We start from the raw sequence: 12,500 nt of genomic DNA on the forward strand, positions 1-12,500 counted from the left end.
AAAGAGAAAAAAAACAAACAAAAAAACAATTAAACACAGAAGTTTCTTTCTTTCTTTCTTTCTTTTAAAGAACTTTGAGCAGTGCAAAGTCTCTAAAGAAAATCAGGAGGGAATGAGAACATCAAAAGATCACAGAAGAAAAATCAAAGGTGTTGAACTACTAAAGCTCTGGCCTAGACGGACACATACACGTACGGAGAGAAAGAGAGAGATGAGATGAACTGGGAGATGCGAGAAGAGAGAGGAGGCAGAGAGGAGGAGAGAATGCGGGAGAGAGAGAGAGAGAGAGAGAGAAAGAGAGAGAGAGAGAGAGAGAGAGGAAAAGAGAGAGAGATAGACAGATAGAGAGAGAGAGAATAATTCAAGCTGTCATATAACGTCGTTTTAATACTGATACTTTTGCAATGAATGAATAATCGTAATAAAAACTGCTAGTTTTTTTATAAATATTAATAAACATTTAGGAAATTATACTAAATCTCCCCCCCCCTCTCTTTTGTACGCAAGCAATACCAAAACCAAAGGCTACGCTATTTATTGAAAATCAATCTTATCATAATTACATAAAAAACCGTAAATCAATTTATCAAGAAGGTGATATATATGACGCATATCATATAATACCGCACTCAATAAGAAAGAACAGCACATCATTATAAAATGCTATAGCGTTTTTAAAAAAATATATATATGGATGAATTAATTAACGAACCATACGAGGTGACAATATCAATTTCCAGTCGGGGATTTTAGACCAATCATTTTGATCAGATTCACCATCATGAGATATCATTCGCGCTGAATTCTCAGATACTCAACACCGAACCTCCGCTAATTGCATTGTATGAAAGCTGCAATCCATCATCGAGATCATTAACAGATTAAATTATCGACGCGCAATTACATAACAAAACTTGCTTCTCTGCGATAATAATTACGATCGGAATTATGACTTTCCGATGTTTATATCCCATTAAAGTCTTTATTGATACCCGTTTCCTTTGTGATAGTCCTTCTATACTCTTTCTGTCGAGTCTGTCATCGGTTCCTTGTCTCTCCCTTTCTTTATTGGGTGTGTGTTTTTTTTTTCTTTTTCTATCTTCTATCTCCTTCCTTCGTTTCTCCTTATCCCTCTCTTCGTCGCAGGGTCTGCTTCGTTTATGGTTTCCACTTTCTTTTTCACTTCTCATTTCCCCGCTAAGTGCGTCTTGTTCTTTCTCTCATTTCTCATTCTTCTCTCACCTTCTCATTCTTCCTATTTTTATTCCTTCTTCGTATTCCTCTCCTTCTCTTTCTCTCTCTCTCTATATATATATATTTTCTGTGTTCCTTCTTCATCTCCCTCTGCACATGCTTCCTCTTCTCCTTGTTACTCTCTTTTCTTCTCTCTTCATTATCCCTTCCCCCCTTATTTCTCCTACGTTTCCCTATTTGCTTGCCTCTTCATTTTTTTTTTTTTTCCCTGTCTCCTTTGTTTCACCCCTAACCTCTACTTCCATGCTCCGCTTCTTCACTTTGTTCGCTACTCTTCCCTCTTTCGCCCATTTCCTCGTTCATTACTTCCTTCATTATCTTCGCTTCTCGTCCTTCCGTCATTCCCCCCCATCCGTCAAATCCTAAACCTAACCTCCCACCCACACACCGCAGGACGATTGCGTCATCCCCCTCTAACCCACCTCCCCCTAAGGGAATCCCACCCTCTTCATACCTCGATGAGGTTAGTGCGTATCATCCCATCCCGTCACCACGTACTCCCTGATCATCTCCACATTCCTCGTTTCAATTTCCGTTTATGCGGCTCCCCCATCCTCTTCCCCCTTCCCTCGGGGGGGCGACCCACGGTTCTAAACCTACCACAATTCCCTCCCCCCCTCTGCCACCGTTGCCATCCCCCGCCACCGAATATGCCAACTCCCGCTTGCGCAGGCCCCCGGTCCACAATCCCCTCCAAAACTCTCCCTTCCCAGCTCCATCAATACCCCCCTCGAGCCCCTTCGTCCCCTCTCTCCAACATCCCAGAGGGGGCCCCCTCTTGCCCCGCAGTCCCCCTTCCCCTCTTTCCCTTGCCTTCCCCCTACACATTCCTCTTCCCCCTTCCACCTCCCCAACCCCCCCTGTGTGTGTGTCCCTCTATTCTTGTCCGCCCCCTCCAGCCCCCCTTCCCCCTCCAAACTCCCCTTCCCCCTCCAACCTCCCCGTCTTCCCCCTCCACATCCCTCCTTCCCCCTCCAACCCCCCGGCCCCCTCCAACCCCCCTTCCCCCTCTTCCCCCTCCACATCCCTCCCTCCCCCTCCAACCTCCCTCCTTCCCCCTCCGACCTCCCTCTTCCCCCTCCACACCCCCCTTCCCCCTCCACATCCCTCCTTCCACCTCCAACCCCCCTTCCCTCTTCCCCCTCCAGCCCCCCTTCCCCCTCCAAACTCCCCTTCCCCCTCTCCTCCTAACCTTCCCCGTATCTTTTACCCCCTCCCACATCCTCTTCCCCCTCCCACCCCCCGGCCCCCTCCAACCCCCCTTCCCCCTCTTCCCCCTCCACATCCCTCCCTCCCCCTCCACCCTCCCTCCTTCCCCCTCCGACCTCCCTCTTCCCCCTCCACACCCCCCTTCCCCCTCCACATCCCTCCTTCCTCCTCCAACCCCCCATCCTCCTCCACATCCCTCCTTTCCCCTCTTCCCCCTTCACCTCCCCCCCCATCCTCCCACCAAACCCGTGTTACTCCGCGCTGCATACATATGGTCAGCGTTCAGCAGCAGCGCCGCCGATCTGGCTTCATTAAAAGGGGCTATTTATCGCCTTACTGTTGTTTACGACCCGTTGGTAAATCTGCCGTCTCAGAGGTGACGCAAAAAAAAAGAAGAAAAAAAAGAAGAAAAAAGGGTTTGGAGCGAGTTGGGTGGGGAGGGAGGGAGGGAGGAAAATAGTGAGGGAGGACGAAGAAGGAGGGATGGGGTAGAAAGAGGAGAGGGAGAGAAGAAGAGGGGGGTAGGGGATAGGGAGAAGAGAGAGCAAGAGAGAGAAAGAGAGAGAGGGAGAGGGGAGGGATAGAGGAAGAGAAAGAGAAGAGAGATAGAAAGAGAGAGAAAGAGAGAAAGAGAAAGAGAAAGAGAGATGGAGAGAGAGAGAGAGAGAGAAGAGAGAGATATAGATAGAAAGAGAGAGAGAGAGAGAGAGAGAGAGAGAGAGAGAGAGAGAGAGAGAGAAACAGGGAGAGTAGGGAGGGAGAAAGAAGTTGGGACGAGGGAGGAAGAATGAGGAGAGATTTCAAATAGAGGAGGAAGGAAGGAAGAGATATAGAAGGAGAGAGAGAGAGAGAGAGAGAGAGAGAGAGAGAGAGAGAGAGAGAGAGAGAGAGAGAGAGAGAGAGAGAGAGAGAGAGAGAGAGAGAGACAGGAAATAGTAGACGAAAATCAGATAGCCGCTACAAAAAAAAATCCATTGACGTCAACACTCAAGTTACTTCCCTTACCAGAACCCATATCGATTAAGCTTTCTGTTACAAGAAGTTTACCTAAAACGCACCCAGATTCCAGTCCATCCAGTAGACTTAAATTCAGCTCACGAATCCACGCTACGAGTATGCACACAAGCTCCAGGAATAAATTAAAAGACTTGATAAAATCATCTGCAATAAGCGCCAATCGACGGAGCAACCTGGGAGAGATAGCACGGCACGCCTGCCCTTTGCAAACGGCTTGTCAGGGGGAATTACACGGCTGGCTTCGCGCAAAGGGACCTGCTCCACGTCCCATAGTAACACCTGGCGGGGGCAAGAAGTTCTTACTCCTAAGGGAAGTGCTTGCTCCTAAGGGAAGTTCTTGCTCCTAAGGGAAGTGCTTGCTCCTAAGGGAAGTGCTTGCTCCAAAGGGAAGTGTTTGCTCCTAAGGGAAGTACTTGCTCTTAAGGGAAGTGCTTGCTCCTAAGGGAAGTGCTTGCTCCAAAGGGAAGTGCTTACTTCTAAGGGAAGTTCTTGCTCCTAAGGGAAGTCCTTACTCCGAAGGGAAGTGCTTGCTCCTAAGGGAAGTGCTTGCTCCGAAGGGAAGTGCTTGCTCCTAAGGGAAGTGCTTGCTCCTAAGGGAAGTGCTTGCTCCTAAGGGAAGTGCTTACTTCTAAGGGAAGTTCTTGCTCCTAAGGGAAGTCCTTACTCCGAAGGGAAGTGCTTGCTCCTAAGGGAAGTGCTTGCTCCGAAGGGAAGTGCTTGCTCCTAAGGGAAGTGCTTGCTCCTAAGGGAAGTGTTTGCTCCGAAGGGAAGTGCTTGCTCCTAAGGGAAGTGCTTGCTCCTAAGGGAAGTCCTTGCTCCGAAGGGAAGTGCTTGCTCCTAAGGGAAGTGCTTGCTCCGAAGGGAAGTGCTTGCTCCTAAGGGAAGTGCTTGCTCCGAAGGGAAGTGCTTGCTCCAAAGGGAAGTGCTTGCTCCTAAGGGAAGTGCTTGCTCCAAAGGGAAGTGCTTACTTCTAAGGGAAGTTCTTGCTCCTAAGGGAAGTCCTTACTCCGAAGGGAAGTGCTTGTTCCTAAGGGAAGTGCTTGCTCCAAAGGGAAGTGCTTGCTCCTAAGGGAAGTGCTTGCTCCAAAGGGAAGTGCTTACTTCTAAGGGAAGTTCTTGCTCCGAAGGGAAGTGCTTGCTCCTAAGGGAAGTGCTTGCTCCTAAGGGAAGTGCTTGCTCCTAAGGGAAGTGCTTGCTCCAAAGGGAAGTGCTTACTTCTAAGGGAAGTTCTTGCTCCTAAGGGAAGTCCTTACTCCGAAGGGAAGTGCTTGTTCCTAAGGGAAGTGCTTGCTCCGAAGGGAAGTGCTTGCTCCTAAGGGAAGTGTTTGCTCCGAAGGGAAGTGCTTGCTCCTAAGGGAAGTGCTTGCTCCTAAGGGAAGTCCTTGCTCCGAAGGGAAGTGCTTGCTCCTAAGGGAAGTGCTTGCTCCTAAGGGAAGTGCTTGCTCCTAAGGGAAGTGTTTGCTCCGAAGGGAAGTTCTTACTCCTAAGGGAAGTTCTTGCTCCTAAGGGAAGTTCTTGCTCCTAAGGGAAGTGCTTGCTCCTAAGGGAAGTGCTTGCTCCGAAGGGAAGTGCTTGCTCCTAAGGGAAGTGCTTGCTCCGAAGGGAAGTGCTTACTCCTAAGGGAAGTTCTTGCTCATAAGGGAAGTTCTTGCTCCTAAGGGAAGTGCTTGCTCCTAAGGGAAGTTCTTGCTCCTAAGGGAAGTGCTTGCTCCTAAGGGAAGTGCTTGCTCCTAAGGGAAGTGCTTGCTCCTAAGGGAAGTTCTTGCTCCTAAGGGAAGTGCTTGCTCCTAAGGGAAGTGCTTGCTCCTAAGGGAAGTTCTTGCCCCCAAGGGAAGTTCTTGCTCCTAGGGGAAGTTCTTGCTCCCGAGGGAAGTTCTGGCTCCTAAGGGAAGTGCTTGCTCCAAAGGGAAGTGCTTGCTCCTAAGGGAAGTTCTTGCTCCTAAGGGAAGTGCTTGCTCCTAAGGGAAGTGCTTGCTCCTAAGGGAAGTGCTTGCTCCGAAGGGAAGTGCTTGCTCCTAAGGGAAGTGCTTGCTCCTAAGGGAAGTGCTTGCTCCTAAGGGAAGTTCTTGCCCCCAAGGGAAGTTCTTGCTCCTAGGGGAAGTTCTTGCTCCCGAGGGAAGTTCTGGCTCCTAAGGAAAGTACTTACTCCTAAGAGAAGTACTTGCTCCCAAGAGAAGTTCTGGCTCCTAAGGGAAGTTCTTGCTCCTAGGGGAAGTTCTTGCTCCTAAAGGACGCTCTTGCTCCTATGGAAAGTACTTACTCCTGGTTTAGGATTCATCGAGCGTTCTTACCTTACCTGAAGAGACCCAAGGATGTCGTAGTAAGTCGTGTACACAAAGCGCGAAGTCTGGGAGAGTACTCGTGTGTCCTTAAGGATGGTGGCTTCATGCAGAGCGAGTACAAAGGCAGAGTGAGATTTAAGCGTCAGGACTGTAGCACTTGGGGGTACAGTGGCGTGAAAGGAAATTTGGGAGGGAGATAGAGAGAGAAAGGGAGGTAGGGAGGGAAGGAGGGAGGGAGGGAGGGAGAGAGAGAGAGAGAGTCAGACAGATAAAGAGATGGGGAATAGGAGAGACAGATAGATAGAGAGAGGGAGAGGGAGGTATAATGAGAGAGAGAGGGAGAAAGAGAGAGAGAGAGAGAGAGAGAGAGAGAGAGAGAGAGAGAGAGAGAGAGAAAGAGGATGAGAGAGAATTAGAGAGACATAGATAGAGATAGACCATAAATTTTAACGAAGACCAAATACAGAATCCTCGATCTTGCAGAAGCACAAACTTAAAAAAAAAAAAAAAAATGTCTCTTAAAGCCTTTACACGCCTTGTCTCCTAACCCGACCACACACCAAGTCACCGCTGGCATTTACACTCTAATGGACATTTTCGTGTGTGTTATCTAATTAATCTTGGCAAAAAACTTGTTATTCATGAAAATTATGTGAGTTTAAGTACTAAAATAAAATCTGACAAGAACAACCTTTAGCTATACATTAGCATATATTATGAATATGCTCCATAACATTAAGGACGAAATATATTTCGTTTCACAAGCGTAAAGTCAATGGCACGGCGAAATGTCTTCCTTGTAATCTGAAAATTGAACATACTACAAGATTTTCTCTTGTTCACAGGGTCAACCTTTGTTAAATTACCAAAAACAAAATAAAAGTTTGTTTGTAATTTGCACACACACACACACACACACGCACACGCACACACACACACACACAAATCCTCTCTCATCGAATCCTGTTTGAATCCTCTTCAAATCAAAAGGGTCAGAGGGTTTTCCAGAAGAAAAAAAATATATATCAGATTATAAAAAAAAAACATTAGGTTATGTCTAGAAGGCAATGAATAATGAGAAACTGTCGTGTATCGGAAAAACAATTGAGGAGAAACGCGTATCGGAGGTTCAAAAGGTTAAAGAGCGAATCTTCTAGAATTAGCTTTTGTTGTGCGAATAAGAAAATGGGCGAATAAGAGGGTTCGAATACTATCCGAAGCTCTTGGGTTCGTGTGTGAGAATCCGACCGCATGGTGTACGTAAAGCATGAAAAGTGTATCTTTGTACCGCATAAGAATAATGTTTATGTGAGAAAGGAATGGATATAACACATGTACACTCTACTTGTACATTCATATACGGAAAAAAAACACGCACACACACACGGACACACAAACACACACGCACACACACACACACACACACACACACACACACACACACACATACACACGCACGCACACACACAAACCCATTAACATTTACACACCTACCTACAGCCAGCGTTGCCAGATGGTGATTTTTTTCACCAGATTTGGAAAATATTGTGAAATTTGAATAAAGAGTTTGGAACCAGGCAATAGTTGCTGAAATCTACTGAAAATTCAGTTAAAAGGTACTTCCAAGTCTAAAATCATAAGTATTACGAACGTTGGAAATATATACAAAGTCGGCGAAAAAAGAAAGAAAGAAAAGAAAAGCAAAGCAAAGCGAAGAAAAGAAAAAAAGTATATATATAAATCACACACACACACACACACACACACACACACATATATATATATATATATATATATATATATATATATATATATATATACATATGGAGAGAGAGAGAGAGAAAGAAAGAAAGAAAGAAAGAAAAAGAGAGAGAGAAAGAAAGAAAAAAGCCCTCAATATCACAACCGTCATCCCAGACCGCCTTCCGCTACAGCAGCGCTAAGATCTAGCTATTTTTGCTCAAGTCTGTTGGGGAAGTAATCATGGAAGTAATCACCTTTAATTATGGAATACTATAGGCAACATTATTATCACTTATTTTCAATTTACGGATTTAATTTATACTTAGAATTTGTAGACGATATACGATAGGTATATAAAATCTTAAACTTTATAAAAAAAAAGTTTAACGATACGGATTTGTTAGAAAGGTGAATGCTTTATTAATTTGTTTGTTTTACATACCTGAAAGAGTTTTATTTTTACATTTTTCATTGCAAGATGATACAGATATTGGGTACGTACATGATACAGAGTAACAGTTTTTTTTTCATAAAATTAAATCATAAAAATAAAACGCATAATTGATCTAAATAAAACCTTATTTAGCAAAAAAAAAAAAATTCTATTCTGGTGAAACTTTGATAACCGTCTGGTGATATTGGTAACTCTTTACATGGCAACACTGCCTACAACTCCTATGATCAAACAAAGTTAAGTAATATTAAATAAGGTTAGTTTAGAATAGACTAAGTTAAGGAGTCTTAGATAAGGTTGGGTTAGGATAGACTTTAAGTTAGGTCATCTAGCATAAGGTTAGATTAGACTAGGCTAAGGTTGGTCTGATCACATAAGGTTTATTCCGGTTGGGATAAACTATATTATAGCATTATGTTAGGTTATGATAGGTCCAGTTCTGTTAAGTTAGGTTATGTTAGGTTAGGATAGGATATGTTAGGTTAGAATAGGATAGGTTAAGTTAAAGTTAGGTTAGGATAGGTTAGGTTATGTTCAATCAGTTGGGTCAGATCAGCTAAGGCTAGGTTAGGTTAGTTTAGATTAGATTAGGTTAAATTAGGTTAAAAAGCTAGTTCAGATAAGGGTAGGTTAAGTTAGGTTAGTATATACTAGTTTAGATTAGGTTGAGATAGGTTAGGTTAGTCCAAATAAGTAAGGTCAGATCAGATAAGGCTAGATTAAGTTAGTAGGTGGAGAATATAACAGAGGATAAGGATAAGCCAGATTTGCGGAGCAGATGCTTTGCCGGGCTTATATACACTATGGCTAGAGAGAGAGAAAGAGAGAGAGAGAGAGAGAGAGAGAGAGAGAGAGAGAGAGAGAGAGAGAGAGAGAGAGAGAGAGAGAGAGAGAGAGAAATCGATATATGCAATCAAAGAGAGAGAGAGAGGAGAGAGAAAGAAAGAGAAAAACAAAATCGATATATGCAATCATACAGTATTGACCATCTTATCAGATTTACTTTAAAACTTTTCTTATATTTCACGATGAGAATTGCATACGTTTTATCAAAGTCTTTCATCTTTAACTTGCATCAGTGATATGAGTTTCGTTTGGCAATATCTTCCTCCGTTCTTTTTTTTGGGGGGGTGAGGGGGGTAGGAGGGTCATGCAGTCAGGCATGGGGATATTATTTACGAATTTTGTTTCAAATTGCCAAAAAATAATTTGTGTGTTATGTAATTTGATGTGTGTCCATTCTTTCTTTAATGTTTTCATGAGTACAAGTATACATATAAACTCAATCTATCTATCTCTTTCTATCTCTTTCGCTCTCGCTCTCTTTCTCTTTTCTCTCTCTCTCTCTCTCTCTCTCTCTCTCTCTCTCTCTATATATATATATTATATATATATATATATATATATATATATATATATATATATATATATATATATATATATGTATATATATACATATATATGTATATATGTGTATATATATATACATATGATATATATATATATATATATATATATATATATACCTATATATATATATAAATATAAATATATATATAGATATAAATGTATATATATATATATATATATATATATATATATATATATATCACACAGGCATACAATCATATAAACTCAATCTCTCTCTCTTTCTCTTTCTCTCTCTCTCTTTCGCCCTCTCTCTCTCTCTCTCTCTCTCTCTCTCTCTCTCTCTCTCTCTCTCTCTATATATATATATATATATATATATATATATATATATATATATATATATATATATCACACACACACACACACACGCACACACACACACACACATACACTCATATAAACTCAATCTCTCTCTCTCTCTCTCACTCACTATATACATATATATATATCTATATATATATAATATATATATATATATATATAATATATATATATATATATATATATATATATATATATATATATATATATATCACACACACACACACACACACACACACACACACATGCGTATGTAGTAGGTAGGGGGAGAGAAGTAAGCGAGAGACAAGTGAAAGATAGCTAAGGGAGTGTATGGGGAGGTTGTGGCTGGGGAAGGAATTCTAGTTGATTCTAGAAGATAACATTCTTATGCCCCCCCCCCTACTCCATCCCCCCTTCCCCGACCCCCTCTCTATCCTCTCCTATGCGGTTAAAAGTTACTTTCCTTTTCTTGTGCTATATGTTTATTCTTAATTTTTGATTTCTGTTTCATTAATTTTGTCATCACATAGATCTTTCTATTTATTTATCTTTAATTTTGTTAGTACATTCGTATTTTTTTCGAGTGTTAACTCTTTATATCTGTTAACTTTTATCTATATAAAAGATGAATATATATATATTTTTAAATCTTTATATGTCTATATGTTTATGATTTTTGTCTTATTAATCTTTCAATTTTAGGTATATATAATATTTTGGGGGTTCTATCTGCGTATACATGAGTGTTCTTCTATATTTCATCTGCCTGTCTCTCTTTGTTAACACTTTCAGGGAGAATCAGCAAAGAAAAAAAAAATAATAATACGATAATCTACTTTCGTGACATACAATGACAATCCCGGCAACAGATTAAGACGCATAGAATACAATCACGAAGACAAACAATTCACAAAAGTACTAAGCTTAAGTACCCTTAATTCACGTCATACCTCATTTTTCATGACCTAAAAGAAAAAAAAAAAAAATCATAAACTGGCCATACATACGATAGAAGAAACAAAACCAAAACAAACAAAGACGATTTTGCTCAAAATAATCAACCAAAGACAAGAATATCCCGACTATGGAAACCACGAACCTCTGGCCTCAGGTGTTCGAAACTCATCCCGAACCACCGATCAAACGGAGCAAAACACATCCCGAGGCTAACCAGTCGTGCCACACGCCCCCTCCCCCCCCCTTCTCATTACCCCTTTCCCTAATTATGTACAAGAAGGAGAAGAACGAGGAGGAGACGATAAAGGAGAACTCGACGAAGCAAATGCAAAACCACGAGGACCTGGTCTATCCTTCGCACTCTTCGCTGCCCCCCTTGAGTTCGAAATCCTTCCGGGCAAGAAATTGAGTTCCAGTGACGTGTTTTGCGGGCATTTCCTCGCCGAGTTTGATCGTGGGGAGATTTACACATGGGTTGCGATCACACAGTACTGTCCTCTGAGAAAGGGAATTTAGATCGCGAGAGAGAGAGAGAGAGAGAGAGAGAGAGAGAGAGAGAGAGAGAGAGAGAGAGAGAGAGAGAGAGAGAGAGAGAGAGAGAGAGAGAGAGAGAGAGTGCGTGTGTGTGTGTGTGTTGTGTATGTGTGTGTGTGTGTGTGTGTGTGTGTGTGTGTGTGTGTGAGAGAGAGAGAGAGAGAGGGAGTCTTAAGGAGATCAATCGAGAGTAGAAGGGAGTAAAGGAGGTGACTAAAGCTTCGAAACCAGTAGTTCCATTGGAGAGGGGCATTGCTTCACTCGAGGGCATTGGTGGTTCGAATAAGATTTTCATTCCTTATAGTCTGACAAGGAAAAAGAGAAGTTTAGAGGATATGTAACAGCAGTACTCTAGAGAATGGCTTTAGTAGGGACGTGCAACAGACTCTCAGAAGAGCCAGATGGAATCAGAAGTCAGTTGGAAAAAGGGTAATTGCGTATTCAAAAGATCTCTTTTCTCTTCCAGATTTAACTACAGAGGGTAGGAGTTAAAATGTTCGAAGCTTCCCACACCCGTCTGCTTTCCACATATCCTCCTTCCTTCCTCTCCCTCCCTTCTTCCTCTATCCTCTCCTCCTCCTCCTCCTCCTCCTCTTCCTCCTCCTCCTCCTCCTCCTCATCGTACCTGCTTTTAATTTTTTCAGCGAACCTTCGACTTTTACCCAAAATGTCAGTAAGAACTGTGTGATTTAATAATTATAAAGTTAAAAGACAACATTATTATCAGGGAAGTAAAGTTTTAATCATTCAGAATAATTCTGAACGTAAAAGAATATTGTCTTCATGGAAAAAGAAAAAGAACGAAAGAAAAAAAAGAAAAGAAATATGTCTATATTGTTAACAAGAAGCTTCATTTTGGAATAATCATATGACAACAAGGAATAAAAAAGTGGGAGCGAGAAAAAAAAAAACTCACAAAAGGAAGTTTTGATGAACTTATATAAAATATCGCATTCTATCTTTCGAAAATTTGAAACTTTGATGTCATCGAAATAATGACTTTTTGGAAAATTAATGACATATCCTCTTTTGTCTTTCCATTGTCTGATTTTGTTTGTCTTTTTTACTGCTTTCAGAAATTCTCAAAGCACAGGCTGATTAGGTTCAGCCAGTAATCATCTAAAGTAATTAGAATATAACAGTAATTATATGAGAGAGAGAGAGAGAGGGACAGATGGAGGGTGTGAGAGAGGGAAGAAGAGATGGAGAGAAAGAAAGAAAGAGAGAGAGAGAGAGAGAGAGAGAGAGAGAGAGAGAGAGAGAGAGAGAGAGAGAGAGAGAGAGAGAGAGAGAAATAGAGAGAGAGAGAGAGAGAG

This window comes from Penaeus japonicus, unplaced genomic scaffold (genome assembly GCF_977035675.1).
Source record: "Penaeus japonicus unplaced genomic scaffold, GWHDUDI00000001_assembly GWHDUDI00000035, whole genome shotgun sequence".
Lineage (NCBI taxonomy): Eukaryota > Metazoa > Arthropoda > Malacostraca > Decapoda > Penaeidae > Penaeus > Penaeus japonicus.